Source organism: Gasterosteus aculeatus, chromosome 2, assembly GCF_964276395.1.
Source record: "Gasterosteus aculeatus chromosome 2, fGasAcu3.hap1.1, whole genome shotgun sequence".
NCBI classification, from domain to species: domain Eukaryota; kingdom Metazoa; phylum Chordata; class Actinopteri; order Perciformes; family Gasterosteidae; genus Gasterosteus; species Gasterosteus aculeatus.
This window is the reverse complement of record NC_135689.1, coordinates 21,664,832-21,685,222: the sequence shown is the minus strand read 5'-3', so window position 1 is coordinate 21,685,222 and position 20,391 is coordinate 21,664,832. Positions and strand designations below refer to the sequence as shown.

Below are 20,391 nucleotides of genomic sequence, written 5' to 3'. Positions count from 1 at the left end.
ATGAAAAAGCTTACAGCACCTGGGATTCCCAGGCGGTCTTCCATCCAAGTACTAACCAGGCCCTACTCTGCTTAGCTTCTGAGATCAGACGAGATCAGGCGGAGCCAGAGAGGTATGGCCGTAAGCAACTGTATGTCCTCTTCCTAATCTTTTAAAATGTGTCAAAGGTTTTGGAGTTTTGATAATGAAAAAGGAGTCACTTTCTAATGCCTTCTCGATTTCTTCCAGAGAGAGAAATGAAAAAGCTTACGGCACCTGGGATTCCCAGGCGGTCTTCCATCCAAGTACTAACCAGGCCCTACTCTGCTTAGCTTCTGAGATCAGACGAGATCAGGCGGAGCCAGAGAGGTATGGCCGTAAGCAACTGTATGTCCTCTACCTAATCTTTTAAAATGTGTCAAAGGTTTTGTAGTTTTGACAATGAAATGGAGTCACTTTCTAAGGCCTTCTCTGTGTCTTTTACAGATAGAAATGAAAAAGCTTACGGCACCTGGGATTCCCAGGCGGTCTTCCATCCAAGTACTAACCAGGCCCTACTCTGCTTAGCTTCTGAGATCAGACGAGATCAGGCGGAGCCAGAGAGGTATGGCCGTAAGCAACTGTATGTCCTCTACCTAATCTTTTAAAATGTGTCAAAGGTTTTGTAGTTTTGACAATTAAATGCAGTCACTTTCTAAGGCCTTCTCTGTGTCTTTTACAGATCGAAATGAAAAAGCTTACAGCACCTGGGATTCCCAGGCGGTCTTCCATCCAAGTACTAACCAGGCCCTACTCTGCTTAGCTTCTGAGATCTGACGAGATCAGGCGGAGCCAGAGAGGTATGGCCGTAAGCAACTGTATGTCCTCTACCTAATCTTTTAAAATGTGTCAAAGGTTTTGGAGTTTTGACAATGAAATGGAGTCACTTTCTAAGTTCTTCTCTGTGTCTTTTACAGATCGAAATGAAAAAGCTTACAGCACCTGGGATTCCCAGGCGGTCTTCCATCCAAGTACTAACCAGGCCCTACTCTGCTTAGCTTCTGAGATCTGACGAGATCAGGCGGAGCCAGAGAGGTATGGCCGTAAGCAACTTTATGTCCTCTACCTAATCTTTTAAAATGTGTCAAAGGTTTTGGAGTTTTGACAATGAAATGGAGTCACTTTCTAAGTTCTTCTCTGTGTCTTTTACAGATCGAAATAAAAAAGCTTACAGCACCTGGGATTCCCAGGCGGTCTTCCATCCAAGTACTAACCAGGCCCTACTCTGCTTAGCTTCTGAGATCAGACGAGATCAGGCGGAGCCAGAGAGGTATGGCCGTAAGAAACTGTATGTCCTCTTCCTAATCTTTTAAAATGTGTCAAAGGTTTTGTAGTTTTGACAATGAAATGGAGTCACTTTCTAAGGCCTTCTCTGTGTCTTTTACAGATCGAAATGAAAAAGCTTACAGCACCTGGGATTCCCAGGCGGTCTTCCATCCAAGTACTAACCAGGCCCTACTCTGCTTAGCTTCTGAGATCAGACGAGATCAGGCGGAGCCAGAGAGGTATGGCCGTAAGCAACTGTATGTCCTCTTCCTAATCTTTTAAAATGTGTCAAAGGTTTTGGAGTTTTGATAATGAAAAAGGAGTCACTTTCTAAGGCCTTCTCGATTTCTTCCAGAGAGAGAAATGAAAAAGCTTACGGCACCTGGGATTCCCAGGCGGTCTTCCATCCAAGTACTAACCAGGCCCTACTCTGCTTAGCTTCTGAGATCAGACGAGATCAGGCGGAGCCAGAGAGGTATGGCCGTAAGCAACTGTATGTCCTCTTCCTAATCTTTTAAAATGTGTCAAAGGTTTTGTAGTTTTGACAATGAAATGGAGTCACTTTCTAAGGCCTTCTCTGTGTCTTTTACAAATAGAATTGAAAAAGCTTACGGCACCTGGGATTCCCAGGCGGTCTTCCATCCAAGTACTAATCAGGCCCTACTCTGCTTAGCTTCTGAGATCAGACGAGATCAGGCGGAGCCAGAGAGGTATGGCCGTAAGCAACTGTATGTCCTCTACCTAATCTTTTAAAATGTGTCAAAGGTTTTGTAGTTTTGACAATTAAATGGAGTCACTTTCTAAGGCCTTCTCTGTGTCTTTTACAGATCGAAATGAAAAAGCTTACAGCACCTGGGATTCCCAGGCGGTCTTCCATCCAAGTACTAACCAGGCCCTACTCTGCTTAGCTTCTGAGATCAGACGAGATCAGGCGAAGCCAGAGAGGTATGGCCGTAAGCAACTGTATGTCCTCTTCCTAATATTTTAAAATGTGTCAAAGGTTTTGGAGTTTAGATAATGAAAAAGGAGTCACTTTCTAATGCCTTCTCGATTTCTTCCAGAGAGAGAAATGAAAAAGCTTACAGCACCTGGGATTCCCAGGCGGTCTTCCATCCAAGTACTAACCAGGCCCTACTCTGCTTAGCTTCTGAGATCTGACGAGATCAGGCGGAGCCAGAGAGGTATGGCCGTAAGCAACTGTATGTCCTCTTCCTAATCTTTTAAAATGTGTCAAAGGTTTTGTAGTTTTGACAATGAAATGGAGTCACTTTCTAAGGCCTTCTCTGTGTCTTTTACAGATCGAAATGAAAAAGCTTACAGCACCTGGGATTCCCAGGCGGTCTTCCATCCAAGTACTAACCAGGCCCTACTCTGCTTAGCTTCTGAGATCTGACGAGATCAGGCGGAGCCAGAGAGGTATGGCCGTAAGCAACTGTATGTCCTCTTCCTAATCTTTTAAAATGTGTCAAAGGTTTTGTAGTTTTGACAAAGAAATGGAGTCACTTTCTAAGGCCTTCTCTGTGTCTTTTACAGATCGAAATGAAAAAGCTTACAGCACCTGGGATTCCCAGGCGGTCTTCCATCCAAGTACTAACCAGGCCCTACTCTGCTTAGCTTCTGAGATCTGACGAGATCAGGCGGAGCCAGAGAGGTATGGCCGTAAGCAACTGTATGTCCTCTTCCTAATCTTTTAAAATGTGTCAAAGGTTTTGTAGTTTTGACAAAGAAATGGAGTCACTTTCTAAGGCCTTCTCTTTGTCTTTTACAGATCGAAATGAAAAAGCTTACAGCACCTGGGATTCCCAGGCGGTCTTCCATCCAAGTACTAACCAGGCCCTACTCTGCTTAGCTTCTGAGATCAGACGAGATCAGGCAGAGCCAGAGAGGTATGGCCGTAAGCAACTGTATGTCCTCTTCCTAATCTTTTAAAATGTGTCTAAGGTTTTGGAGTTTTGATAATGAAAAAGGAGTCACTTTCTAATGCCTTCTCGATTTCTTCCAGAGAGAGAAATGAAAAAGCTTACAGCACCTGGGATTCCCAGGCGGTCTTCCATCCAAGTACTAACCAGGCCCTACTCTGCTTAGCTTCTGAGATCAGACGAGATCAGGCGGAGCCAGAGAGGTATGGCCGTAAGCAACCTTATGTCCTCTACCTAATCTTTTAAAATGTGTCAAAGGTTTTGGAGTTTTGACAATGAAATGGAGTCACTTTCTAAGTTCTTCTTTGTGTCTTTTACAGATCGAAATAAAAAAGCTTACAGCACCTGGGATTCCCAGGCGGTCTTCCATCCAAGTACTAACCAGGCCCTACTCTGCTTAGCTTCTGAGATCAGACGAGATCAGGCGAAGCCAGAGAGGTATGGCCGTAAGCAACTGTATGTCCTCTTCCTAATATTTTAAAATGTGTCAAAGGTTTTGGAGTTTAGATAATGAAAAAGGAGTCACTTTCTAATGCCTTCTCGATTTCTTCCAGAGAGAGAAATGAAAAAGCTTACGGCACCTGGGATTCCCAGGCGGTCTTCCATCCAAGTACTAACCAGGCCCTACTCTGCTTAGCTTCTGAGATCTGACGAGATCAGGCGGAGCCAGAGAGGTATGGCCGTAAGCAACTGTATGTCCTCTTCCTAATCTTTTAAAATGTGTCAAAGGTTTTGTAGTTTTGACAATGAAATGGAGTCACTTTCTAAGGCCTTCTCTGTGTCTGTTACAGATCGAAATGAAAAAGCTTACGGCACCTGGGATTCCCAGGCGGTCTTCCATCCAAGTACTAACCAGGCCCTACTCTGCTTAGCTTCTGAGATCAGACGAGATCAGGCGGAGCCAGAGAGGTATGGCCGTAAGCAACCTTATGTCCTCTACCTAATCTTTTAAAATGTGTCAAAGGTTTTGGAGTTTTGACAATGAAATGGAGTCACTTTCTAAGTTCTTCTTTGTGTCTTTTACAGATCGAAATAAAAAAGCTTACAGCACCTGGGATTCCCAGGCGGTCTTCCATCCAAGTACTAACCAGGCCCTACTCTGCTTAGCTTCTGAGATCAGACGAGATCAGGCGAAGCCAGAGAGGTATGGCCGTAAGCAACTGTATGTCCTCTTCCTAATATTTTAAAATGTGTCAAAGGTTTTGGAGTTTAGATAATGAAAAAGGAGTCACTTTCTAATGCCTTCTCGATTTCTTCCAGAGAGAGAAATGAAAAAGCTTACGGCACCTGGGATTCCCAGGCGGTCTTCCATCCAAGTACTAACCAGGCCCTACTCTGCTTAGCTTCTGAGATCTGACGAGATCAGGCGGAGCCAGAGAGGTATGGCCGTAAGCAACTGTATGTCCTCTTCCTAATCTTTTAAAATGTGTCAAAGGTTTTGTAGTTTTGACAATGAAATGGAGTCACTTTCTAAGGCCTTCTCTGTGTCTGTTACAGATCGAAATGAAAAAGCTTACAGCACCTGGGATTCCCAGGCGGTCTTCCATCCAAGTACTAACCAGGCCCTACTCTGCTTAGCTTCTGAGATCAGACGAGATCAGGCGGAGCCAGAGAGGTATGGCCGTAAGCAACTGTATGTCCTCTACCTAATCTTTTAAAATGTGTCAAAGGTTTTGTAGTTTTGACAATGAAAAAGGAGTCACTTTCTAATGCCTTCTCGATTTCTTCCAGAGAGAGAAATGAAAAAGCTTACGGCACCTGGGATTCCCAGGCGGTCTTCCATCCAAGTACTAACCAGGCCCTACTCTGCTTAGCTTCTGAGATCAGACGAGATCAGGCCGAGCCAGAGAGGTATGGCCGTAAGCAACTGTATGTCCTCTTCCTAATCTTTTAAAATGTGTCAAAGGTTTTGTAGTTTTGACAATGAAATGGAGTCACTTTCTAAGGCCTTCTCTGTGTCTTTTACAGATCGAAATGAAAAAGCTTACAGCACCTGGGATTCCCAGGCGGTCTTCCATCCAAGTACTAACCAGGCCCTACTCTGCTTAGCTTCTGAGATCAGACGAGATCAGGCGGAGCCAGAGAGGTATGGCCGTAAGCAACTGTATGTCCTCTACCTAATCTTTTAAAATGTGTCAAAGGTTTTGTAGTTTTGACAATTAAATGGAGTCACTTTCTAAGGCCTTCTCTGTGTCTTTTACAGATCGAAATGAAAAAGCTTACAGCACCTGGGATTCCCAGGCGGTCTTCCATCCAAGTACTAACCAGGCCCTACTCTGCTTAGCTTCTGAGATCAGACGAGATCAGGCGAAGCCAGAGAGGTATGGCCGTAAGCAACTGTATGTCCTCTTCCTAATCTTTTAAAATGTGTCAAAGGTTTTGGAGTTTTGATAATGAAAAAGGAGTCACTTTCTAAGGCCTTCTCGATTTCTTCCAGAGAGAGAAATGAAAAAGCTTACGGCACCTGGGATTCCCAGGCGGTCTTCCATCCAAGTACTAACCAGGCCCTACTCTGCTTAGCTTCTGAGATCAGACGAGATCAGGCGGAGCCAGAGAGGTATGGCCGTAAGCAACTGTATGTCCTCTACCTAATCTTTTAAAATGTGTCAAAGGTTTTGTAGTTTTGACAATTAAATGGAGTCACTTTCTAAGTTCTTCTTTGTGTCTTTTACAGATCGAAATGAAAAAGCTTACAGCACCTGGGATTCCCAGGCGGTCTTCCATCCAAGTACTAACCAGGCCCTACTCTGCTTAGCTTCTGAGATCAGACGAGATCAGGCGAAGCCAGAGAGGTATGGCCGTAAGCAACTGTATGTCCTCTTCCTAATATTTTAAAATGTGTCAAAGGTTTTGGAGTTTAGATAATGAAAAAGGAGTCACTTTCTAATGCCTTCTCGATTTCTTCCAGAGAGAGAAATGAAAAAGCTTACAGCACCTGGGATTCCCAGGCGGTCTTCCATCCAAGTACTAACCAGGCCCTACTCTGCTTAGCTTCTGAGATCTGACGAGATCAGGCGGAGCCAGAGAGGTATGGCCGTAAGCAACTGTATGTCCTCTTCCTAATCTTTTAAAATGTGTCAAAGGTTTTGTAGTTTTGACAATGAAATGGAGTCACTTTCTAAGGCCTTCTCTGTGTCTTTTACAGATCGAAATGAAAAAGCTTACAGCACCTGGGATTCCCAGGCGGTCTTCCATCCAAGTACTAACCAGGCCCTACTCTGCTTAGCTTCTGAGATCTGACGAGATCAGGCGGAGCCAGAGAGGTATGGCCGTAAGCAACTGTATGTCCTCTTCCTAATCTTTTAAAATGTGTCAAAGGTTTTGTAGTTTTGACAAAGAAATGGAGTCACTTTCTAAGGCCTTCTCTGTGTCTTTTACAGATCGAAATGAAAAAGCTTACAGCACCTGGGATTCCCAGGCGGTCTTCCATCCAAGTACTAACCAGGCCCTACTCTGCTTAGCTTCTGAGATCAGACGAGATCAGGCAGAGCCAGAGAGGTATGGCCGTAAGCAACTGTATGTCCTCTTCCTAATCTTTTAAAATGTGTCTAAGGTTTTGGAGTTTTGATAATGAAAAAGGAGTCACTTTCTAATGCCTTCTCGATTTCTTCCAGAGAGAGAAATGAAAAAGCTTACGGCACCTGGGATTCCCAGGCGGTCTTCCATCCAAGTACTAACCAGGCCCTACTCTGCTTAGCTTCTGAGATCAGACGAGATCAGGCGGAGCCAGAGAGGTATGGCCGTAAGCAACTGTATGTCCTCTACCTAATCTTTTAAAATGTGTCAAAGGTTTTGGAGTTTTGACAATGAAATGGAGTCACTTTCTAAGTTCTTCTTTGTGTCTTTTACAGATCGAAATAAAAAAGCTTACAGCACCTGGGATTCCCAGGCGGTCTTCCATCCAAGTACTAACCAGGCCCTACTCTGCTTAGCTTCTGAGATCAGACGAGATCAGGCGAAGCCAGAGAGGTATGGCCGTAAGCAACTGTATGTCCTCTTCCTAATATTTTAAAATGTGTCAAAGGTTTTGGAGTTTAGATAATGAAAAAGGAGTCACTTTCTAATGCCTTCTCGATTTCTTCCAGAGAGAGAAATGAAAAAGCTTACGGCACCTGGGATTCCCAGGCGGTCTTCCATCCAAGTACTAACCAGGCCCTACTCTGCTTAGCTTCTGAGATCTGACGAGATCAGGCGGAGCCAGAGAGGTATGGCCGTAAGCAACTGTATGTCCTCTTCCTAATCTTTTAAAATGTGTCAAAGGTTTTGTAGTTTTGACAATGAAATGGAGTCACTTTCTAAGGCCTTCTCTGTGTCTTTTACAGATCGAAATGAAAAAGCTTACAGCACCTGGGATTCCCAGGCGGTCTTCCATCCAAGTACTAACCAGGCCCTACTCTGCTTAGCTTCTGAGATCAGACGGAGCCAGAGAGGTATGGCTGTAAGCAACTGTATGTCCTCTTCCTAATCTTTTAAAATGTGTCAAAGGTTTTGGAGTTTTGATAATGAAAAAGGAGTCACTTTCTAATGCCTTCTCGATTTCTTCCAGAGAGAGAAATGAAAAAGCTTACGGCACCTGGGATTCCCAGGCGGTCTTCCATCCAAGTACTAACCAGGCCCTACTCTGCTTAGCTTCTGAGATCAGACGAGATCAGGCGGAGCCAGAGAGGTATGGCCGTAAGCAACTGTATGTCCTCTACCTAATCTTTTAAAATGTGTCAAAGGTTTTGTAGTTTTGACAATTAAATGGAGTCACTTTCTAAGGCCTTCTCTGTGTCTTTTACAGATCGAAATGAAAAAGCGTACAGCACCTGGGATTCCCAGGCGGTCTTCCATCCAAGTACTAACCAGGCCCTACTCTGCTTAGCTTCTGAGATCAGACGAGATCAGGCGGAGCCAGAGAGGTATGGCCGTAAGCAACTGTATGTCCTCTTCCTAATCTTTTAAAATGTGTCAAAGGTTTTGGAGTTTTGATAATGAAAAAGGAGTCACTTTCTAATGCCTTCTCGATTTCTTCCAGAGAGAGAAATGAAAAAGCTTACGGCACCTGGGATTCCCAGGCGGTCTTCCATCCAAGTACTAACCAGGCCCTACTCTGCTTAGCTTCTGAGATCAGACGAGATCAGGCGGAGCCAGAGAGGTATGGCCGTAAGAAACTGTATGTCCTCTTCCTAATCTTTTAAAATGTGTCAAAGGTTTTGTAGTTTTGACAATGAAATGGAGTCACTTTCTAAGGCCTTCTCTGTGTCTTTTACAGATCGAAATGAAAAAGCTTACAGCACCTGGGATTCCCAGGCGGTCTTCCATCCAAGTACTAACCAGGCCCTACTCTGCTTAGCTTCTGAGATCAGACGAGATCAGGCGGAGCCAGAGAGGTATGGCCGTAAGCAACTGTATGTCCTCTTCCTAATCTTTTAAAATGTGTCAAAGGTTTTGGAGTTTTGATAATGAAAAAGGAGTCACTTTCTAAGGCCTTCTCGATTTCTTCCAGAGAGAGAAATGAAAAAGCTTACGGCACCTGGGATTCCCAGGCGGTCTTCCATCCAAGTACTAACCAGGCCCTACTCTGCTTAGCTTCTGAGATCAGACGAGATCAGGCGGAGCCAGAGAGGTATGGCCGTAAGCAACTGTATGTCCTCTACCTAATCTTTTAAAATGTGTCAAAGGTTTTGTAGTTTTGACAATTAAATGGAGTCACTTTCTAAGGCCTTCTCTGTGTCTTTTACAGATCGAAATGAAAAAGCTTACAGCACCTGGGATTCCCAGGCGGTCTTCCATCCAAGTACTAACCAGGCCCTACTCTGCTTAGCTTCTGAGATCAGACGAGATCAGGCGAAGCCAGAGAGGTATGGCCGTAAGCAACTGTATGTCCTCTTCCTAATATTTTAAAATGTGTCAAAGGTTTTGGAGTTTAGATAATGAAAAAGGAGTCACTTTCTAATGCCTTCTCGATTTCTTCCAGAGAGAGAAATGAAAAAGCTTACAGCACCTGGGATTCCCAGGCGGTCTTCCATCCAAGTACTAACCAGGCCCTACTCTGCTTAGCTTCTGAGATCTGACGAGATCAGGCGGAGCCAGAGAGGTATGGCCGTAAGCAACTGTATGTCCTCTTCCTAATCTTTTAAAATGTGTCAAAGGTTTTGTAGTTTTGACAATGAAATGGAGTCACTTTCTAAGGCCTTCTCTGTGTCTTTTACAGATCGAAATGAAAAAGCTTACAGCACCTGGGATTCCCAGGCGGTCTTCCATCCAAGTACTAACCAGGCCCTACTCTGCTTAGCTTCTGAGATCTGACGAGATCAGGCGGAGCCAGAGAGGTATGGCCGTAAGCAACTGTATGTCCTCTTCCTAATCTTTTAAAATGTGTCAAAGGTTTTGTAGTTTTGACAAAGAAATGGAGTCACTTTCTAAGGCCTTCTCTGTGTCTTTTACAGATCGAAATGAAAAAGCTTACAGCACCTGGGATTCCCAGGCGGTCTTCCATCCAAGTACTAACCAGGCCCTACTCTGCTTAGCTTCTGAGATCTGACGAGATCAGGCGGAGCCAGAGAGGTATGGCCGTAAGCAACTGTATGTCCTCTTCCTAATCTTTTAAAATGTGTCAAAGGTTTTGTAGTTTTGACAAAGAAATGGAGTCACTTTCTAAGGCCTTCTCTTTGTCTTTTACAGATCGAAATGAAAAAGCTTACAGCACCTGGGATTCCCAGGCGGTCTTCCATCCAAGTACTAACCAGGCCCTACTCTGCTTAGCTTCTGAGATCAGACGAGATCAGGCAGAGCCAGAGAGGTATGGCCGTAAGCAACTGTATGTCCTCTTCCTAATCTTTTAAAATGTGTCTAAGGTTTTGGAGTTTTGATAATGAAAAAGGAGTCACTTTCTAATGCCTTCTCGATTTCTTCCAGAGAGAGAAATGAAAAAGCTTACAGCACCTGGGATTCCCAGGCGGTCTTCCATCCAAGTACTAACCAGGCCCTACTCTGCTTAGCTTCTGAGATCAGACGAGATCAGGCGGAGCCAGAGAGGTATGGCCGTAAGCAACCTTATGTCCTCTACCTAATCTTTTAAAATGTGTCAAAGGTTTTGGAGTTTTGACAATGAAATGGAGTCACTTTCTAAGTTCTTCTTTGTGTCTTTTACAGATCGAAATAAAAAAGCTTACAGCACCTGGGATTCCCAGGCGGTCTTCCATCCAAGTACTAACCAGGCCCTACTCTGCTTAGCTTCTGAGATCAGACGAGATCAGGCGAAGCCAGAGAGGTATGGCCGTAAGCAACTGTATGTCCTCTTCCTAATATTTTAAAATGTGTCAAAGGTTTTGGAGTTTAGATAATGAAAAAGGAGTCACTTTCTAATGCCTTCTCGATTTCTTCCAGAGAGAGAAATGAAAAAGCTTACGGCACCTGGGATTCCCAGGCGGTCTTCCATCCAAGTACTAACCAGGCCCTACTCTGCTTAGCTTCTGAGATCTGACGAGATCAGGCGGAGCCAGAGAGGTATGGCCGTAAGCAACTGTATGTCCTCTTCCTAATCTTTTAAAATGTGTCAAAGGTTTTGTAGTTTTGACAATGAAATGGAGTCACTTTCTAAGGCCTTCTCTGTGTCTGTTACAGATCGAAATGAAAAAGCTTACGGCACCTGGGATTCCCAGGCGGTCTTCCATCCAAGTACTAACCAGGCCCTACTCTGCTTAGCTTCTGAGATCAGACGAGATCAGGCGGAGCCAGAGAGGTATGGCCGTAAGCAACCTTATGTCCTCTACCTAATCTTTTAAAATGTGTCAAAGGTTTTGGAGTTTTGACAATGAAATGGAGTCACTTTCTAAGTTCTTCTTTGTGTCTTTTACAGATCGAAATAAAAAAGCTTACAGCACCTGGGATTCCCAGGCGGTCTTCCATCCAAGTACTAACCAGGCCCTACTCTGCTTAGCTTCTGAGATCAGACGAGATCAGGCGAAGCCAGAGAGGTATGGCCGTAAGCAACTGTATGTCCTCTTCCTAATATTTTAAAATGTGTCAAAGGTTTTGGAGTTTAGATAATGAAAAAGGAGTCACTTTCTAATGCCTTCTCGATTTCTTCCAGAGAGAGAAATGAAAAAGCTTACGGCACCTGGGATTCCCAGGCGGTCTTCCATCCAAGTACTAACCAGGCCCTACTCTGCTTAGCTTCTGAGATCTGACGAGATCAGGCGGAGCCAGAGAGGTATGGCCGTAAGCAACTGTATGTCCTCTTCCTAATCTTTTAAAATGTGTCAAAGGTTTTGTAGTTTTGACAATGAAATGGAGTCACTTTCTAAGGCCTTCTCTGTGTCTTTTACAGATCGAAATGAAAAAGCTTACAGCACCTGGGATTCCCAGGCGGTCTTCCATCCAAGTACTAACCAGGCCCTACTCTGCTTAGCTTCTGAGATCAGACGGAGCCAGAGAGGTATGGCTGTAAGCAACTGTATGTCCTCTTCCTAATCTTTTAAAATGTGTCAAAGGTTTTGGAGTTTTGATAATGAAAAAGGAGTCACTTTCTAATGCCTTCTCGATTTCTTCCAGAGAGAGAAATGAAAAAGCTTACGGCACCTGGGATTCCGAGGCGGTCTTCCATCCAAGTACTAACCAGGCCCTACTCTGCTTAGCTTCTGAGATCAGACGAGATCAGGCGGAGCCAGAGAGGTATGGCCGTAAGCAACTGTATGTCCTCTACCTAATCTTTTAAAATGTGTCAAAGGTTTTGTAGTTTTGACAATTAAATGGAGTCACTTTCTAAGGCCTTCTCTGTGTCTTTTACAGATCGAAATGAAAAAGCGTACAGCACCTGGGATTCCCAGGCGGTCTTCCATCCAAGTACTAACCAGGCCCTACTCTGCTTAGCTTCTGAGATCAGACGAGATCAGGCGGAGCCAGAGAGGTATGGCCGTAAGCAACTGTATGTCCTCTTCCTAATCTTTTAAAATGTGTCAAAGGTTTTGGAGTTTTGATAATGAAAAAGGAGTCACTTTCTAATGCCTTCTCGATTTCTTCCAGAGAGAGAAATGAAAAAGCTTACGGCACCTGGGATTCCCAGGCGGTCTTCCATCCAAGTACTAACCAGGCCCTACTCTGCTTAGCTTCTGAGATCAGACGAGATCAGGCGGAGCCAGAGAGGTATGGCCGTAAGAAACTGTATGTCCTCTTCCTAATCTTTTAAAATGTGTCAAAGGTTTTGTAGTTTTGACAATGAAATGGAGTCACTTTCTAAGGCCTTCTCTGTGTCTTTTACAGATCGAAATGAAAAAGCTTACAGCACCTGGGATTCCCAGGCGGTCTTCCATCCAAGTACTAACCAGGCCCTACTCTGCTTAGCTTCTGAGATCAGACGAGATCAGGCGGAGCCAGAGAGGTATGGCCGTAAGCAACTGTATGTCCTCTACCTAATCTTTTAAAATGTGTCTAAGGTTTTGGAGTTTTGATAATGAAAAAGGAGTCACTTTCTAATGCCTTCTCGATTTCTTCCAGAGAGAGAAATGAAAAAGCTTACAGCACCTGGGATTCCCAGGCGGTCTTCCATCCAAGTACTAACCAGGCCCTACTCTGCTTAGCTTCTGAGATCAGACGAGATCAGGCGGAGCCAGAGAGGTATGGCCGTAAGCAACCTTATGTCCTCTACCTAATCTTTTAAAATGTGTCAAAGGTTTTGGAGTTTTGACAATGAAATGGAGTCACTTTCTAAGTTCTTCTTTGTGTCTTTTACAGATCGAAATAAAAAAGCTTACAGCACCTGGGATTCCCAGGCGGTCTTCCATCCAAGTACTAACCAGGCCCTACTCTGCTTAGCTTCTGAGATCAGACGAGATCAGGCGAAGCCAGAGAGGTATGGCCGTAAGCAACTGTATGTCCTCTTCCTAATATTTTAAAATGTGTCAAAGGTTTTGGAGTTTAGATAATGAAAAAGGAGTCACTTTCTAATGCCTTCTCGATTTCTTCCAGAGAGAGAAATGAAAAAGCTTACGGCACCTGGGATTCCCAGGCGGTCTTCCATCCAAGTACTAACCAGGCCCTACTCTGCTTAGCTTCTGAGATCTGACGAGATCAGGCGGAGCCAGAGAGGTATGGCCGTAAGCAACTGTATGTCCTCTTCCTAATCTTTTAAAATGTGTCAAAGGTTTTGTAGTTTTGACAATGAAATGGAGTCACTTTCTAAGGCCTTCTCTGTGTCTGTTACAGATCGAAATGAAAAAGCTTACAGCACCTGGGATTCCCAGGCGGTCTTCCATCCAAGTACTAACCAGGCCCTACTCTGCTTAGCTTCTGAGATCAGACGAGATCAGGCGGAGCCAGAGAGGTATGGCCGTAAGCAACTGTATGTCCTCTACCTAATCTTTTAAAATGTGTCAAAGGTTTTGTAGTTTTGACAATGAAAAAGGAGTCACTTTCTAATGCCTTCTCGATTTCTTCCAGAGAGAGAAATGAAAAAGCTTACGGCACCTGGGATTCCCAGGCGGTCTTCCATCCAAGTACTAACCAGGCCCTACTCTGCTTAGCTTCTGAGATCAGACGAGATCAGGCGGAGCCAGAGAGGTATGGCCGTAAGCAACTGTATGTCCTCTTCCTAATCTTTTAAAATGTGTCAAAGGTTTTGTAGTTTTGACAATGAAATGGAGTCACTTTCTAAGGCCTTCTCTGTGTCTTTTACAGATCGAAATGAAAAAGCTTACAGCACCTGGGATTCCCAGGCGGTCTTCCATCCAAGTACTAACCAGGCCCTACTCTGCTTAGCTTCTGAGATCAGACGAGATCAGGCAGAGCCAGAGAGGTATGGCCGTAAGCAACTGTATGTCCTCTTCCTAATCTTTTAAAATGTGTCTAAGGTTTTGGAGTTTTGATAATGAAAAAGGAGTCACTTTCTAATGCCTTCTCGATTTCTTCCAGAGAGAGAAATGAAAAAGCTTACGGCACCTGGGATTCCCAGGCGGTCTTCCATCCAAGTACTAACCAGGCCCTACTCTGCTTAGCTTCTGAGATCAGACGAGATCAGGCGGAGCCAGAGAGGTATGGCCGTAAGCAACTGTATGTCCTCTTCCTAATATTTTAAAATGTGTCAAAGGTTTTGGAGTTTAGATAATGAAAAAGGAGTCACTTTCTAATGCCTTCTCGATTTCTTCCAGAGAGAGAAATGAAAAAGCTCACAGCACCTGGGATTCCCAGGCGGTCTTCCATCCAAGTACTAACCAGGCCCTACTCTGCTTAGCTTCTGAGATCAGACGAGATCAGGCGGAGCCAGAGAGGTATGGCCGTAAGCAACTGTATGTCCTCTACCTAATCTTTTAAAATGTGTCAAAGGTTTTGGAGTTTTGACAATGAAATGGAGTCACTTTCTAAGTTCTTCTTTGTGTCTTTTACAGATCGAAATAAAAAAGCTTACAGCACCTGGGATTCCCAGGCGGTCTTCCATCCAAGTACTAACCAGGCCCTACTCTGCTTAGCTTCTGAGATCAGACGAGATCAGGCGAAGCCAGAGAGGTATGGCCGTAAGCAACTGTATGTCCTCTTCCTAATATTTTAAAATGTGTCAAAGGTTTTGGAGTTTAGATAATGAAAAAGGAGTCACTTTCTAATGCCTTCTCGATTTCTTCCAGAGAGAGAAATGAAAAAGCTCACAGCACCTGGGATTCCCAGGCGGTCTTCCATCCAAGTACTAACCAGGCCCTACTCTGCTTAGCTTCTGAGATCTGACGAGATCAGGCGGAGCCAGAGAGGTATGGCCGTAAGCAACTGTATGTCCTCTTCCTAATCTTTTAAAATGTGTCAAAGGTTTTGTAGTTTTGACAATGAAATGGAGTCACTTTCTAAGGCCTTCTCTGTGTCTTTTACAGATCGAAATGAAAAAGCTTACAGCACCTGGGATTCCCAGGCGGTCTTCCATCCAAGTACTAACCAGGCCCTACTCTGCTTAGCTTCTGAGATCTGACGAGATCAGGCGGAGCCAGAGAGGTATGGCCGTAAGCAACTGTATGTCCTCTTCCTAATCTTTTAAAATGTGTCTAAGGTTTTGGAGTTTTGATAATGAAAAAGGAGTCACTTTCTAATGCCTTCTCAATTTCTTCCAGAGAGAGAAATGAAAAAGCTTACGGCACCTGGGATTCCCAGGCGGTCTTCCATCCAAGTACTAACCAGGCCCTACTCTGCTTAGCTTCTGAGATCAGACGAGATCAGGCGGAGCCAGAGAGGTATGGCCGTAAGCAACTGTATGTCCTCTACCTAATCTTTTAAAATGTGTCAAAGGTTTTGGAGTTTTGACAATGAAATGGAGTCACTTTCTAAGTTCTTCTTTGTGTCTTTTACAGATCGAAATAAAAAAGCTTACAGCACCTGGGATTCCCAGGCGGTCTTCCATCCAAGTACTAACCAGGCCCTACTCTGCTTAGCTTCTGAGATCAGACGAGATCAGGCGAAGCCAGAGAGGTATGGCCGTAAGCAACTGTATGTCCTCTTCCTAATATTTTAAAATGTGTCAAAGGTTTTGGAGTTTAGATAATGAAAAAGGAGTCACTTTCTAATGCCTTCTCGATTTCTTCCAGAGAGAGAAATGAAAAAGCTTACGGCACCTGGGATTCCGAGGCGGTCTTCCATCCAAGTACTAACCAGGCCCTACTCTGCTTAGCTTCTGAGATCAGACGAGATCAGGCGGAGCCAGAGAGGTATGGCCGTAAGCAACTGTATGTCCTCTTCCTAATCTTTTAAAATGTGTCAAAGGTTTTGGAGTTTTGATAATGAAAAAGGAGTCACTTTCTAATGCCTTCTCGATTTCTTCCAGAGAGAGAAATGAAAAAGCTTACGGCACCTGGGATTCCCAGGCGGTCTTCCATCCAAGTACTAACCAGGCCCTACTCTGCTTAGCTTCTGAGATCAGACGAGATCAGGCGGAGCCAGAGAGGTATGGCCGTAAGCAACTGTATGTCCTCTTCCTAATCTTTTAAAATGTGTCAAAGGTTTTGTAGTTTTGACAATGAAATGGAGTCACTTTCTAAGGCCTTCTCTGTGTCTTTTACAGATCGAAATGAAAAAGCTTACAGCACCTGGGATTCCCAGGCGGTCTTCCATCCAAGTACTAACCAGGCCCTACTCTGCTTAGCTTCTGAGATCAGACGAGATCAGGCGGAGCCAGAGAGGTATGGCCGTAAGCAACTGTATGTCCTCTTCCTAATCTTTTAAAATGTGTCAAAGGTTTTGGAGTTTTGATAATGAAAAAGGAGTCACTTTCTAATGCCTTCTCGATTTCTTCCAGAGAGAGAAATGAAAAAGCTTACGGCACCTGGGATTCCCAGGCGGTCTTCCATCCAAGTACTAACCAGGCCCTACTCTGCTTAGCTTCTGAGATCAGACGAGATCAGGCGGAGCCAGAGAGGTATGGCCGTAAGCAACTGTATGTCCTCTACCTAATCTTTTAAAATGTGTCAAAGGTTTTGGAGTTTTGACAATGAAATGGAGTCACTTTCTAAGTTCTTCTTTGTGTCTTTTACAGATCGAAATAAAAAAGCTTACAGCACCTGGGATTCCCAGGCGGTCTTCCATCCAAGTACTAACCAGGCCCTACTCTGCTTAGCTTCTGAGATCAGACGAGATCAGGCGAAGCCAGAGAGGTATGGCCGTAAGCAACTGTATGTCCTCTTCCTAATATTTTAAAATGTGTCAAAGGTTTTGGAGTTTAGATAATGAAAAAGGAGTCACTTTCTAATGCCTTCTCGATTTCTTCCAGAGAGAGAAATGAAAAAGCTTACGGCACCTGGGATTCCGAGGCGGTCTTCCATCCAAGTACTAACCAGGCCCTACTCTGCTTAGCTTCTGAGATCTGACGAGATCAGGCGGAGCCAGAGAGGTATGGCCGTAAGCAACTGTATGTCCTCTTCCTAATCTTTTAAAATGTGTCAAAGGTTTTGTAGTTTTGACAATGAAATGGAGTCACTTTCTAAGGCCTTCTCTGTGTCTTTTACAGATCGAAATGAAAAAGCTTACAGCACCTGGGATTCCCAGGCGGTCTTCCATCCAAGTACTAACCAGGCCCTACTCTGCTTAGCTTCTGAGATCAGACGAGATCAGGCGGAGCCAGAGAGGTATGGCCGTAAGCAACTGTATGTCCTCTTCCTAATCTTTTAAAATGTGTCAAAGGTTTTGGAGTTTTGATAATGAAAAAGGAGTCACTTTCTAATGCCTTCTCGATTTCTTCCAGAGAGAGAAATGAAAAAGCTTACGGCACCTGGGATTCCCAGGCGGTCTTCCATCCAAGTACTAACCAGGCCCTACTCTGCTTAGCTTCTGAGATCAGACGAGATCAGGCGGAGCCAGAGAGGTATGGCCGTAAGCAACTGTATGTCCTCTTCCTAATCTTTTAAAATGTGTCAAAGGTTTTGTAGTTTTGACAATGAAATGGAGTCACTTTCTAAGGCCTTCTCTGTGTCTTTTACAGATCGAAATGAAAAAGCTTACAGCACCTGGGATTCCCAGGCGGTCTTCCATCCAAGTACTAACCAGGCCCTACTCTGCTTAGCTTCTGAGATCAGACGAGATCAGGCGGAGCCAGAGAGGTATGGCCGTAAGCAACTGTATGTCCTCTTCCTAATCTTTTAAAATGTGTCAAAGGTTTTGGAGTTTTGATAATGAAAAAGGAGTCACTTTCTAATGCCTTCTCGATTTCTTCCAGAGAGAGAAATGAAAAAGCTTACGGCACCTGGGATTCCCAGGCGGTCTTCCATCCAAGTACTAACCAGGCCCTACTCTGCTTAGCTTCTGAGATCTGACGAGATCAGGCGGAGCCAGAGAGGTATGGCCGTAAGCAACTGTATGTCCTCTTCCTAATCTTTTAAAATGTGTCAAAGGTTTTGTAGTTTTGACAATGAAATGGAGTCACTTTCTAAGGCCTTCTCTGTGTCTTTTACAGATCGAAATGAAAAAGCTTACAGCACCTGGGATTCCCAGGCTGTCTTCCATCCAAGTACTAACCAGGCCCTACTCTGCTTAGCTTCTGAGATCAGACGAGATCAGGCGGAGCCAGAGAGGTATGGCCGTAAGCAACTGTATGTCCTCTTCCTAATCTTTTAAAATGTGTCAAAGGTTTTGGAGTTTTGATAATGAAAAAGGAGTCACTTTCTAAGGCCTTCTCGATTTCTTCCAGAGAGAGAAATGAAAAAGCTTACGGCACCTGGGATTCCCAGGCGGTCTTCCATCCAAGTACTAACCAGGCCCTACTCTGCTTAGCTTCTGAGATCAGACGAGATCAGGCGGAGCCAGAGAGGTATGGCCGTAAGCAACTGTATGTCCTCTACCTAATCTTTTAAAATGTGTCAAAGGTTTTGGAGTTTTGACAATGAAATGGAGTCACTTTCTAAGTTCTTCTTTGTGTCTTTTACAGATCGAAATAAAAAAGCTTACAGCACCTGGGATTCCCAGGCGGTCTTCCATCCAAGTACTAACCAGGCCCTACTCTGCTTAGCTTCTGAGATCAGACGAGATCAGGCGAAGCCAGAGAGGTATGGCCGTAAGCAACTGTATGTCCTCTTCCTAATATTTTAAAATGTGTCAAAGGTTTTGGAGTTTAGATAATGAAAAAGGAGTCACTTTCTAATGCCTTCTCGATTTCTTCCAGAGAGAGAAATGAAAAAGCTTACGGCACCTGGGATTCCCAGGCGGTCTTCCATCCAAGTACTAACCAGGCCCTACTCTGCTTAGCTTCTGAGATCTGACGAGATCAGGCGGAGCCAGAGAGGTATGGCCGTAAGCAACTGTATGTCCTCTTCCTAATCTTTTAAAATGTGTCAAAGGTTTTGTAGTTTTGACAATGAAATGGAGTCACTTTCTAAGGCCTTCTCTGTGTCTTTTACAGATCGAAATGAAAAAGCTTACAGCACCTGGGATTCCCAGGCGGTCTTCCATCCAAGTACTAACCAGGCCCTACTCTGCTTAGCTTCTGAGATCAGACGAGATCAGGCGGAGCCAGAGAGGTATGGCCGTAAGCAACTGTATGTCCTCTTCCTAATCTTTTAAAATGTGTCAAAGGTTTTGGAGTTTTGATAATGAAAAAGGAGTCACTTTCTAATGCCTTCTCGATTTCTTCCAGAGAGAGAAATGAAAAAGCTTACGGCACCTGGGATTCCCAGGCGGTCTTCCATCCAAGTACTAACCAGGCCCTACTCTGCTTAGCTTCTGAGATCAGACGAGATCAGGCGGAGCCAGAGAGGTATGGCCGTAAGCAACTGTATGTCCTCTTCCTAATCTTTTAAAATGTGTCAAAGGTTTTGGAGTTTTGATAATGAAAAAGGAGTCACTTTCTAATGCCTTCTCGATTTCTTCCAGAGAGAGAAATGAAAAAGCTTACGGCACCTGGGATTCCCAGGCGGTCTTCCATCCAAGTACTAACCAGGCCCTACTCTGCTTAGCTTCTGAGATCTGACGAGATCAGGCGGAGCCAGAGAGGTATGGCCGTAAGCAACTGTATGTCCTCTTCCTAATCTTTTAAAATGTGTCAAAGGTTTTGTAGTTTTGACAATGAAATGGAGTCACTTTCTAAGGCCTTCTCTGTGTCTTTTACAGATCGAAATGAAAAAGCTTACAGCACCTGGGATTCCCAGGCTGTCTTCCATCCAAGTACTAACCAGGCCCTACTCTGCTTAGCTTCTGAGATCAGACGAGATCAGGCGGAGCCAGAGAGGTATGGCCGTAAGCAACTGTATGTCCTCTTCCTAATCTTTTAAAATGTGTCAAAGGTTTTGGAGTTTTGATAATGAAAAAGGAGTCACTTTCTAAGGCCTTCTCGATTTCTTCCAGAGAGAGAAATGAAAAAGCTTACGGCACCTGGGATTCCCAGGCGGTCTTCCATCCAAGTACTAACCAGGCCCTACTCTGCTTAGCTTCTGAGATCAGACGAGATCAGGCGGAGCCAGAGAGGTATGGCCGTAAGCAACTGTATGTCCTCTACCTAATCTTTTAAAATGTGTCAAAGGTTTTGGAGTTTTGACAATGAAATGGAGTCACTTTCTAAGTTCTTCTCTGTGTCTTTTACAGATCGAAATAAAAAAGCTTACAGCACCTGGGATTCCCAGGCGGTCTTCCATCCAAGTACTAACCAGGCCCTACTCTGCTTAGCTTCTGAGATCTGACGAGATCAGGCGGAGCCAGAGAGGTATGGCCGTAAGCAACTGTATGTCCTCTACCTAATCTTTTAAAATGTGTC

At 44.4% G+C, this 20,391-nt stretch overlaps 85 non-coding genes and 2 pseudogenes across 85 annotated transcripts; all 87 read right to left on the bottom strand.

The window, feature by feature from the left end:
• Positions 1-7: 7 nt before the first annotated feature.
• LOC144395383 (5S ribosomal RNA) lies at positions 8-126 on the bottom strand. The gene has a single exon (XR_013457517.1). It is a non-coding gene; the product is annotated as a 5S ribosomal RNA (ribosomal RNA).
• Positions 127-243: 117 nt separating this feature from the next.
• On the bottom strand, positions 244-362 carry LOC144401174 (5S ribosomal RNA). Its single transcript, XR_013463109.1, has one exon. It is a non-coding gene; the product is annotated as a 5S ribosomal RNA (ribosomal RNA).
• A 116-nt stretch (positions 363-478) lies between these two features.
• LOC144401173 (5S ribosomal RNA) lies at positions 479-597 on the bottom strand. Its single transcript, XR_013463108.1, has one exon. It is a non-coding gene; the product is annotated as a 5S ribosomal RNA (ribosomal RNA).
• Positions 598-713: 116 nt separating this feature from the next.
• Positions 714-832, bottom strand: LOC144405056 (5S ribosomal RNA). Its single transcript, XR_013466998.1, has one exon. It is a non-coding gene; the product is annotated as a 5S ribosomal RNA (ribosomal RNA).
• A 116-nt stretch (positions 833-948) lies between these two features.
• Positions 949-1,067, bottom strand: LOC144405055 (5S ribosomal RNA). The gene has a single exon (XR_013466997.1). It is a non-coding gene; the product is annotated as a 5S ribosomal RNA (ribosomal RNA).
• Positions 1,068-1,183: 116 nt separating this feature from the next.
• LOC144398238 (5S ribosomal RNA) lies at positions 1,184-1,302 on the bottom strand. Its single transcript, XR_013460385.1, has one exon. It is a non-coding gene; the product is annotated as a 5S ribosomal RNA (ribosomal RNA).
• Positions 1,303-1,418: 116 nt separating this feature from the next.
• Positions 1,419-1,537, bottom strand: LOC144395382 (5S ribosomal RNA). The gene has a single exon (XR_013457516.1). It is a non-coding gene; the product is annotated as a 5S ribosomal RNA (ribosomal RNA).
• A 117-nt stretch (positions 1,538-1,654) lies between these two features.
• On the bottom strand, positions 1,655-1,773 carry LOC144401172 (5S ribosomal RNA). The gene has a single exon (XR_013463107.1). It is a non-coding gene; the product is annotated as a 5S ribosomal RNA (ribosomal RNA).
• A 116-nt stretch (positions 1,774-1,889) lies between these two features.
• LOC144396952 (5S ribosomal RNA) lies at positions 1,890-2,008 on the bottom strand. Its single transcript, XR_013459098.1, has one exon. It is a non-coding gene; the product is annotated as a 5S ribosomal RNA (ribosomal RNA).
• A 116-nt stretch (positions 2,009-2,124) lies between these two features.
• Positions 2,125-2,243, bottom strand: LOC144390830 (5S ribosomal RNA). Its single transcript, XR_013454640.1, has one exon. It is a non-coding gene; the product is annotated as a 5S ribosomal RNA (ribosomal RNA).
• A 117-nt stretch (positions 2,244-2,360) lies between these two features.
• LOC144405054 (5S ribosomal RNA) lies at positions 2,361-2,479 on the bottom strand. The gene has a single exon (XR_013466996.1). It is a non-coding gene; the product is annotated as a 5S ribosomal RNA (ribosomal RNA).
• A 116-nt stretch (positions 2,480-2,595) lies between these two features.
• On the bottom strand, positions 2,596-2,714 carry LOC144405053 (5S ribosomal RNA). The gene has a single exon (XR_013466995.1). It is a non-coding gene; the product is annotated as a 5S ribosomal RNA (ribosomal RNA).
• A 116-nt stretch (positions 2,715-2,830) lies between these two features.
• On the bottom strand, positions 2,831-2,949 carry LOC144405052 (5S ribosomal RNA). The gene has a single exon (XR_013466994.1). It is a non-coding gene; the product is annotated as a 5S ribosomal RNA (ribosomal RNA).
• A 116-nt stretch (positions 2,950-3,065) lies between these two features.
• Positions 3,066-3,184, bottom strand: LOC144397876 (5S ribosomal RNA). Its single transcript, XR_013460023.1, has one exon. It is a non-coding gene; the product is annotated as a 5S ribosomal RNA (ribosomal RNA).
• A 117-nt stretch (positions 3,185-3,301) lies between these two features.
• LOC144395380 (5S ribosomal RNA) lies at positions 3,302-3,420 on the bottom strand. Its single transcript, XR_013457514.1, has one exon. It is a non-coding gene; the product is annotated as a 5S ribosomal RNA (ribosomal RNA).
• Positions 3,421-3,536: 116 nt separating this feature from the next.
• Positions 3,537-3,655, bottom strand: LOC144390825 (5S ribosomal RNA). Its single transcript, XR_013454637.1, has one exon. It is a non-coding gene; the product is annotated as a 5S ribosomal RNA (ribosomal RNA).
• Positions 3,656-3,772: 117 nt separating this feature from the next.
• On the bottom strand, positions 3,773-3,891 carry LOC144401613 (5S ribosomal RNA). The gene has a single exon (XR_013463548.1). It is a non-coding gene; the product is annotated as a 5S ribosomal RNA (ribosomal RNA).
• A 116-nt stretch (positions 3,892-4,007) lies between these two features.
• On the bottom strand, positions 4,008-4,126 carry LOC144401171 (5S ribosomal RNA). The gene has a single exon (XR_013463106.1). It is a non-coding gene; the product is annotated as a 5S ribosomal RNA (ribosomal RNA).
• Positions 4,127-4,242: 116 nt separating this feature from the next.
• LOC144390819 (5S ribosomal RNA) lies at positions 4,243-4,361 on the bottom strand. The gene has a single exon (XR_013454635.1). It is a non-coding gene; the product is annotated as a 5S ribosomal RNA (ribosomal RNA).
• A 117-nt stretch (positions 4,362-4,478) lies between these two features.
• On the bottom strand, positions 4,479-4,597 carry LOC144401602 (5S ribosomal RNA). Its single transcript, XR_013463537.1, has one exon. It is a non-coding gene; the product is annotated as a 5S ribosomal RNA (ribosomal RNA).
• Positions 4,598-4,713: 116 nt separating this feature from the next.
• LOC144395379 (5S ribosomal RNA) lies at positions 4,714-4,832 on the bottom strand. The gene has a single exon (XR_013457513.1). It is a non-coding gene; the product is annotated as a 5S ribosomal RNA (ribosomal RNA).
• Positions 4,833-4,949: 117 nt separating this feature from the next.
• Positions 4,950-5,068, bottom strand: LOC144399009 (5S ribosomal RNA). Its single transcript, XR_013461154.1, has one exon. It is a non-coding gene; the product is annotated as a 5S ribosomal RNA (ribosomal RNA).
• A 116-nt stretch (positions 5,069-5,184) lies between these two features.
• Positions 5,185-5,303, bottom strand: LOC144395378 (5S ribosomal RNA). Its single transcript, XR_013457512.1, has one exon. It is a non-coding gene; the product is annotated as a 5S ribosomal RNA (ribosomal RNA).
• Positions 5,304-5,419: 116 nt separating this feature from the next.
• Positions 5,420-5,538, bottom strand: LOC144390817 (5S ribosomal RNA). The gene has a single exon (XR_013454633.1). It is a non-coding gene; the product is annotated as a 5S ribosomal RNA (ribosomal RNA).
• A 117-nt stretch (positions 5,539-5,655) lies between these two features.
• On the bottom strand, positions 5,656-5,774 carry LOC144401170 (5S ribosomal RNA). The gene has a single exon (XR_013463105.1). It is a non-coding gene; the product is annotated as a 5S ribosomal RNA (ribosomal RNA).
• A 116-nt stretch (positions 5,775-5,890) lies between these two features.
• LOC144390815 (5S ribosomal RNA) lies at positions 5,891-6,009 on the bottom strand. Its single transcript, XR_013454632.1, has one exon. It is a non-coding gene; the product is annotated as a 5S ribosomal RNA (ribosomal RNA).
• A 117-nt stretch (positions 6,010-6,126) lies between these two features.
• Positions 6,127-6,245, bottom strand: LOC144405051 (5S ribosomal RNA). Its single transcript, XR_013466993.1, has one exon. It is a non-coding gene; the product is annotated as a 5S ribosomal RNA (ribosomal RNA).
• Positions 6,246-6,361: 116 nt separating this feature from the next.
• Positions 6,362-6,480, bottom strand: LOC144405050 (5S ribosomal RNA). Its single transcript, XR_013466992.1, has one exon. It is a non-coding gene; the product is annotated as a 5S ribosomal RNA (ribosomal RNA).
• Positions 6,481-6,596: 116 nt separating this feature from the next.
• LOC144397875 (5S ribosomal RNA) lies at positions 6,597-6,715 on the bottom strand. The gene has a single exon (XR_013460022.1). It is a non-coding gene; the product is annotated as a 5S ribosomal RNA (ribosomal RNA).
• Positions 6,716-6,832: 117 nt separating this feature from the next.
• LOC144401169 (5S ribosomal RNA) lies at positions 6,833-6,951 on the bottom strand. Its single transcript, XR_013463104.1, has one exon. It is a non-coding gene; the product is annotated as a 5S ribosomal RNA (ribosomal RNA).
• Positions 6,952-7,067: 116 nt separating this feature from the next.
• Positions 7,068-7,186, bottom strand: LOC144390814 (5S ribosomal RNA). Its single transcript, XR_013454630.1, has one exon. It is a non-coding gene; the product is annotated as a 5S ribosomal RNA (ribosomal RNA).
• A 117-nt stretch (positions 7,187-7,303) lies between these two features.
• LOC144401591 (5S ribosomal RNA) lies at positions 7,304-7,422 on the bottom strand. The gene has a single exon (XR_013463526.1). It is a non-coding gene; the product is annotated as a 5S ribosomal RNA (ribosomal RNA).
• Positions 7,423-7,538: 116 nt separating this feature from the next.
• On the bottom strand, positions 7,539-7,647 carry LOC144399912 (5S ribosomal RNA; annotated as a pseudogene).
• Positions 7,648-7,764: 117 nt separating this feature from the next.
• Positions 7,765-7,883, bottom strand: LOC144401167 (5S ribosomal RNA). Its single transcript, XR_013463102.1, has one exon. It is a non-coding gene; the product is annotated as a 5S ribosomal RNA (ribosomal RNA).
• A 116-nt stretch (positions 7,884-7,999) lies between these two features.
• Positions 8,000-8,118, bottom strand: LOC144398564 (5S ribosomal RNA). Its single transcript, XR_013460711.1, has one exon. It is a non-coding gene; the product is annotated as a 5S ribosomal RNA (ribosomal RNA).
• A 117-nt stretch (positions 8,119-8,235) lies between these two features.
• LOC144397650 (5S ribosomal RNA) lies at positions 8,236-8,354 on the bottom strand. Its single transcript, XR_013459796.1, has one exon. It is a non-coding gene; the product is annotated as a 5S ribosomal RNA (ribosomal RNA).
• A 116-nt stretch (positions 8,355-8,470) lies between these two features.
• On the bottom strand, positions 8,471-8,589 carry LOC144395377 (5S ribosomal RNA). The gene has a single exon (XR_013457511.1). It is a non-coding gene; the product is annotated as a 5S ribosomal RNA (ribosomal RNA).
• A 117-nt stretch (positions 8,590-8,706) lies between these two features.
• On the bottom strand, positions 8,707-8,825 carry LOC144401166 (5S ribosomal RNA). The gene has a single exon (XR_013463101.1). It is a non-coding gene; the product is annotated as a 5S ribosomal RNA (ribosomal RNA).
• A 116-nt stretch (positions 8,826-8,941) lies between these two features.
• Positions 8,942-9,060, bottom strand: LOC144390806 (5S ribosomal RNA). Its single transcript, XR_013454627.1, has one exon. It is a non-coding gene; the product is annotated as a 5S ribosomal RNA (ribosomal RNA).
• Positions 9,061-9,177: 117 nt separating this feature from the next.
• On the bottom strand, positions 9,178-9,296 carry LOC144405049 (5S ribosomal RNA). Its single transcript, XR_013466991.1, has one exon. It is a non-coding gene; the product is annotated as a 5S ribosomal RNA (ribosomal RNA).
• A 116-nt stretch (positions 9,297-9,412) lies between these two features.
• On the bottom strand, positions 9,413-9,531 carry LOC144405047 (5S ribosomal RNA). Its single transcript, XR_013466989.1, has one exon. It is a non-coding gene; the product is annotated as a 5S ribosomal RNA (ribosomal RNA).
• A 116-nt stretch (positions 9,532-9,647) lies between these two features.
• On the bottom strand, positions 9,648-9,766 carry LOC144405046 (5S ribosomal RNA). Its single transcript, XR_013466988.1, has one exon. It is a non-coding gene; the product is annotated as a 5S ribosomal RNA (ribosomal RNA).
• A 116-nt stretch (positions 9,767-9,882) lies between these two features.
• Positions 9,883-10,001, bottom strand: LOC144397874 (5S ribosomal RNA). Its single transcript, XR_013460021.1, has one exon. It is a non-coding gene; the product is annotated as a 5S ribosomal RNA (ribosomal RNA).
• A 117-nt stretch (positions 10,002-10,118) lies between these two features.
• On the bottom strand, positions 10,119-10,237 carry LOC144395376 (5S ribosomal RNA). Its single transcript, XR_013457510.1, has one exon. It is a non-coding gene; the product is annotated as a 5S ribosomal RNA (ribosomal RNA).
• Positions 10,238-10,353: 116 nt separating this feature from the next.
• On the bottom strand, positions 10,354-10,472 carry LOC144390804 (5S ribosomal RNA). The gene has a single exon (XR_013454625.1). It is a non-coding gene; the product is annotated as a 5S ribosomal RNA (ribosomal RNA).
• Positions 10,473-10,589: 117 nt separating this feature from the next.
• Positions 10,590-10,708, bottom strand: LOC144401580 (5S ribosomal RNA). The gene has a single exon (XR_013463515.1). It is a non-coding gene; the product is annotated as a 5S ribosomal RNA (ribosomal RNA).
• Positions 10,709-10,824: 116 nt separating this feature from the next.
• LOC144401165 (5S ribosomal RNA) lies at positions 10,825-10,943 on the bottom strand. The gene has a single exon (XR_013463100.1). It is a non-coding gene; the product is annotated as a 5S ribosomal RNA (ribosomal RNA).
• A 116-nt stretch (positions 10,944-11,059) lies between these two features.
• Positions 11,060-11,178, bottom strand: LOC144390800 (5S ribosomal RNA). The gene has a single exon (XR_013454623.1). It is a non-coding gene; the product is annotated as a 5S ribosomal RNA (ribosomal RNA).
• A 117-nt stretch (positions 11,179-11,295) lies between these two features.
• LOC144401568 (5S ribosomal RNA) lies at positions 11,296-11,414 on the bottom strand. The gene has a single exon (XR_013463503.1). It is a non-coding gene; the product is annotated as a 5S ribosomal RNA (ribosomal RNA).
• A 116-nt stretch (positions 11,415-11,530) lies between these two features.
• Positions 11,531-11,639, bottom strand: LOC144399911 (5S ribosomal RNA; annotated as a pseudogene).
• A 117-nt stretch (positions 11,640-11,756) lies between these two features.
• LOC144398235 (5S ribosomal RNA) lies at positions 11,757-11,875 on the bottom strand. The gene has a single exon (XR_013460382.1). It is a non-coding gene; the product is annotated as a 5S ribosomal RNA (ribosomal RNA).
• Positions 11,876-11,991: 116 nt separating this feature from the next.
• LOC144398563 (5S ribosomal RNA) lies at positions 11,992-12,110 on the bottom strand. Its single transcript, XR_013460710.1, has one exon. It is a non-coding gene; the product is annotated as a 5S ribosomal RNA (ribosomal RNA).
• A 117-nt stretch (positions 12,111-12,227) lies between these two features.
• On the bottom strand, positions 12,228-12,346 carry LOC144397649 (5S ribosomal RNA). The gene has a single exon (XR_013459795.1). It is a non-coding gene; the product is annotated as a 5S ribosomal RNA (ribosomal RNA).
• A 116-nt stretch (positions 12,347-12,462) lies between these two features.
• LOC144395374 (5S ribosomal RNA) lies at positions 12,463-12,581 on the bottom strand. Its single transcript, XR_013457508.1, has one exon. It is a non-coding gene; the product is annotated as a 5S ribosomal RNA (ribosomal RNA).
• Positions 12,582-12,698: 117 nt separating this feature from the next.
• Positions 12,699-12,817, bottom strand: LOC144395373 (5S ribosomal RNA). The gene has a single exon (XR_013457507.1). It is a non-coding gene; the product is annotated as a 5S ribosomal RNA (ribosomal RNA).
• Positions 12,818-12,933: 116 nt separating this feature from the next.
• Positions 12,934-13,052, bottom strand: LOC144390798 (5S ribosomal RNA). The gene has a single exon (XR_013454622.1). It is a non-coding gene; the product is annotated as a 5S ribosomal RNA (ribosomal RNA).
• Positions 13,053-13,169: 117 nt separating this feature from the next.
• On the bottom strand, positions 13,170-13,288 carry LOC144401557 (5S ribosomal RNA). The gene has a single exon (XR_013463492.1). It is a non-coding gene; the product is annotated as a 5S ribosomal RNA (ribosomal RNA).
• Positions 13,289-13,404: 116 nt separating this feature from the next.
• LOC144395372 (5S ribosomal RNA) lies at positions 13,405-13,523 on the bottom strand. Its single transcript, XR_013457506.1, has one exon. It is a non-coding gene; the product is annotated as a 5S ribosomal RNA (ribosomal RNA).
• A 117-nt stretch (positions 13,524-13,640) lies between these two features.
• Positions 13,641-13,759, bottom strand: LOC144401164 (5S ribosomal RNA). Its single transcript, XR_013463099.1, has one exon. It is a non-coding gene; the product is annotated as a 5S ribosomal RNA (ribosomal RNA).
• Positions 13,760-13,875: 116 nt separating this feature from the next.
• On the bottom strand, positions 13,876-13,994 carry LOC144397873 (5S ribosomal RNA). Its single transcript, XR_013460020.1, has one exon. It is a non-coding gene; the product is annotated as a 5S ribosomal RNA (ribosomal RNA).
• A 117-nt stretch (positions 13,995-14,111) lies between these two features.
• Positions 14,112-14,230, bottom strand: LOC144401163 (5S ribosomal RNA). Its single transcript, XR_013463098.1, has one exon. It is a non-coding gene; the product is annotated as a 5S ribosomal RNA (ribosomal RNA).
• Positions 14,231-14,347: 117 nt separating this feature from the next.
• LOC144397774 (5S ribosomal RNA) lies at positions 14,348-14,466 on the bottom strand. Its single transcript, XR_013459921.1, has one exon. It is a non-coding gene; the product is annotated as a 5S ribosomal RNA (ribosomal RNA).
• Positions 14,467-14,582: 116 nt separating this feature from the next.
• Positions 14,583-14,701, bottom strand: LOC144390796 (5S ribosomal RNA). The gene has a single exon (XR_013454621.1). It is a non-coding gene; the product is annotated as a 5S ribosomal RNA (ribosomal RNA).
• A 117-nt stretch (positions 14,702-14,818) lies between these two features.
• Positions 14,819-14,937, bottom strand: LOC144397515 (5S ribosomal RNA). Its single transcript, XR_013459661.1, has one exon. It is a non-coding gene; the product is annotated as a 5S ribosomal RNA (ribosomal RNA).
• Positions 14,938-15,053: 116 nt separating this feature from the next.
• Positions 15,054-15,172, bottom strand: LOC144405045 (5S ribosomal RNA). Its single transcript, XR_013466987.1, has one exon. It is a non-coding gene; the product is annotated as a 5S ribosomal RNA (ribosomal RNA).
• A 117-nt stretch (positions 15,173-15,289) lies between these two features.
• LOC144401162 (5S ribosomal RNA) lies at positions 15,290-15,408 on the bottom strand. Its single transcript, XR_013463097.1, has one exon. It is a non-coding gene; the product is annotated as a 5S ribosomal RNA (ribosomal RNA).
• Positions 15,409-15,524: 116 nt separating this feature from the next.
• Positions 15,525-15,643, bottom strand: LOC144390793 (5S ribosomal RNA). Its single transcript, XR_013454620.1, has one exon. It is a non-coding gene; the product is annotated as a 5S ribosomal RNA (ribosomal RNA).
• Positions 15,644-15,760: 117 nt separating this feature from the next.
• Positions 15,761-15,879, bottom strand: LOC144398233 (5S ribosomal RNA). The gene has a single exon (XR_013460380.1). It is a non-coding gene; the product is annotated as a 5S ribosomal RNA (ribosomal RNA).
• A 117-nt stretch (positions 15,880-15,996) lies between these two features.
• Positions 15,997-16,115, bottom strand: LOC144401161 (5S ribosomal RNA). Its single transcript, XR_013463096.1, has one exon. It is a non-coding gene; the product is annotated as a 5S ribosomal RNA (ribosomal RNA).
• A 116-nt stretch (positions 16,116-16,231) lies between these two features.
• On the bottom strand, positions 16,232-16,350 carry LOC144395371 (5S ribosomal RNA). The gene has a single exon (XR_013457505.1). It is a non-coding gene; the product is annotated as a 5S ribosomal RNA (ribosomal RNA).
• Positions 16,351-16,467: 117 nt separating this feature from the next.
• On the bottom strand, positions 16,468-16,586 carry LOC144401160 (5S ribosomal RNA). The gene has a single exon (XR_013463095.1). It is a non-coding gene; the product is annotated as a 5S ribosomal RNA (ribosomal RNA).
• Positions 16,587-16,702: 116 nt separating this feature from the next.
• On the bottom strand, positions 16,703-16,821 carry LOC144390791 (5S ribosomal RNA). Its single transcript, XR_013454619.1, has one exon. It is a non-coding gene; the product is annotated as a 5S ribosomal RNA (ribosomal RNA).
• Positions 16,822-16,938: 117 nt separating this feature from the next.
• Positions 16,939-17,057, bottom strand: LOC144398143 (5S ribosomal RNA). The gene has a single exon (XR_013460290.1). It is a non-coding gene; the product is annotated as a 5S ribosomal RNA (ribosomal RNA).
• A 116-nt stretch (positions 17,058-17,173) lies between these two features.
• Positions 17,174-17,292, bottom strand: LOC144395370 (5S ribosomal RNA). The gene has a single exon (XR_013457504.1). It is a non-coding gene; the product is annotated as a 5S ribosomal RNA (ribosomal RNA).
• A 117-nt stretch (positions 17,293-17,409) lies between these two features.
• Positions 17,410-17,528, bottom strand: LOC144401159 (5S ribosomal RNA). The gene has a single exon (XR_013463094.1). It is a non-coding gene; the product is annotated as a 5S ribosomal RNA (ribosomal RNA).
• Positions 17,529-17,644: 116 nt separating this feature from the next.
• Positions 17,645-17,763, bottom strand: LOC144395369 (5S ribosomal RNA). Its single transcript, XR_013457503.1, has one exon. It is a non-coding gene; the product is annotated as a 5S ribosomal RNA (ribosomal RNA).
• Positions 17,764-17,880: 117 nt separating this feature from the next.
• Positions 17,881-17,999, bottom strand: LOC144401546 (5S ribosomal RNA). Its single transcript, XR_013463481.1, has one exon. It is a non-coding gene; the product is annotated as a 5S ribosomal RNA (ribosomal RNA).
• A 116-nt stretch (positions 18,000-18,115) lies between these two features.
• LOC144399465 (5S ribosomal RNA) lies at positions 18,116-18,234 on the bottom strand. Its single transcript, XR_013461611.1, has one exon. It is a non-coding gene; the product is annotated as a 5S ribosomal RNA (ribosomal RNA).
• Positions 18,235-18,351: 117 nt separating this feature from the next.
• LOC144401158 (5S ribosomal RNA) lies at positions 18,352-18,470 on the bottom strand. The gene has a single exon (XR_013463093.1). It is a non-coding gene; the product is annotated as a 5S ribosomal RNA (ribosomal RNA).
• Positions 18,471-18,586: 116 nt separating this feature from the next.
• LOC144390789 (5S ribosomal RNA) lies at positions 18,587-18,705 on the bottom strand. Its single transcript, XR_013454618.1, has one exon. It is a non-coding gene; the product is annotated as a 5S ribosomal RNA (ribosomal RNA).
• Positions 18,706-18,822: 117 nt separating this feature from the next.
• On the bottom strand, positions 18,823-18,941 carry LOC144401535 (5S ribosomal RNA). Its single transcript, XR_013463470.1, has one exon. It is a non-coding gene; the product is annotated as a 5S ribosomal RNA (ribosomal RNA).
• Positions 18,942-19,057: 116 nt separating this feature from the next.
• Positions 19,058-19,176, bottom strand: LOC144395368 (5S ribosomal RNA). The gene has a single exon (XR_013457502.1). It is a non-coding gene; the product is annotated as a 5S ribosomal RNA (ribosomal RNA).
• Positions 19,177-19,293: 117 nt separating this feature from the next.
• Positions 19,294-19,412, bottom strand: LOC144401156 (5S ribosomal RNA). The gene has a single exon (XR_013463091.1). It is a non-coding gene; the product is annotated as a 5S ribosomal RNA (ribosomal RNA).
• Positions 19,413-19,529: 117 nt separating this feature from the next.
• Positions 19,530-19,648, bottom strand: LOC144401524 (5S ribosomal RNA). Its single transcript, XR_013463459.1, has one exon. It is a non-coding gene; the product is annotated as a 5S ribosomal RNA (ribosomal RNA).
• Positions 19,649-19,764: 116 nt separating this feature from the next.
• Positions 19,765-19,883, bottom strand: LOC144399464 (5S ribosomal RNA). The gene has a single exon (XR_013461610.1). It is a non-coding gene; the product is annotated as a 5S ribosomal RNA (ribosomal RNA).
• Positions 19,884-20,000: 117 nt separating this feature from the next.
• Positions 20,001-20,119, bottom strand: LOC144401155 (5S ribosomal RNA). Its single transcript, XR_013463090.1, has one exon. It is a non-coding gene; the product is annotated as a 5S ribosomal RNA (ribosomal RNA).
• Positions 20,120-20,235: 116 nt separating this feature from the next.
• Positions 20,236-20,354, bottom strand: LOC144405044 (5S ribosomal RNA). The gene has a single exon (XR_013466986.1). It is a non-coding gene; the product is annotated as a 5S ribosomal RNA (ribosomal RNA).
• Between the last annotated feature and the right edge of the window lie 37 nt (positions 20,355-20,391).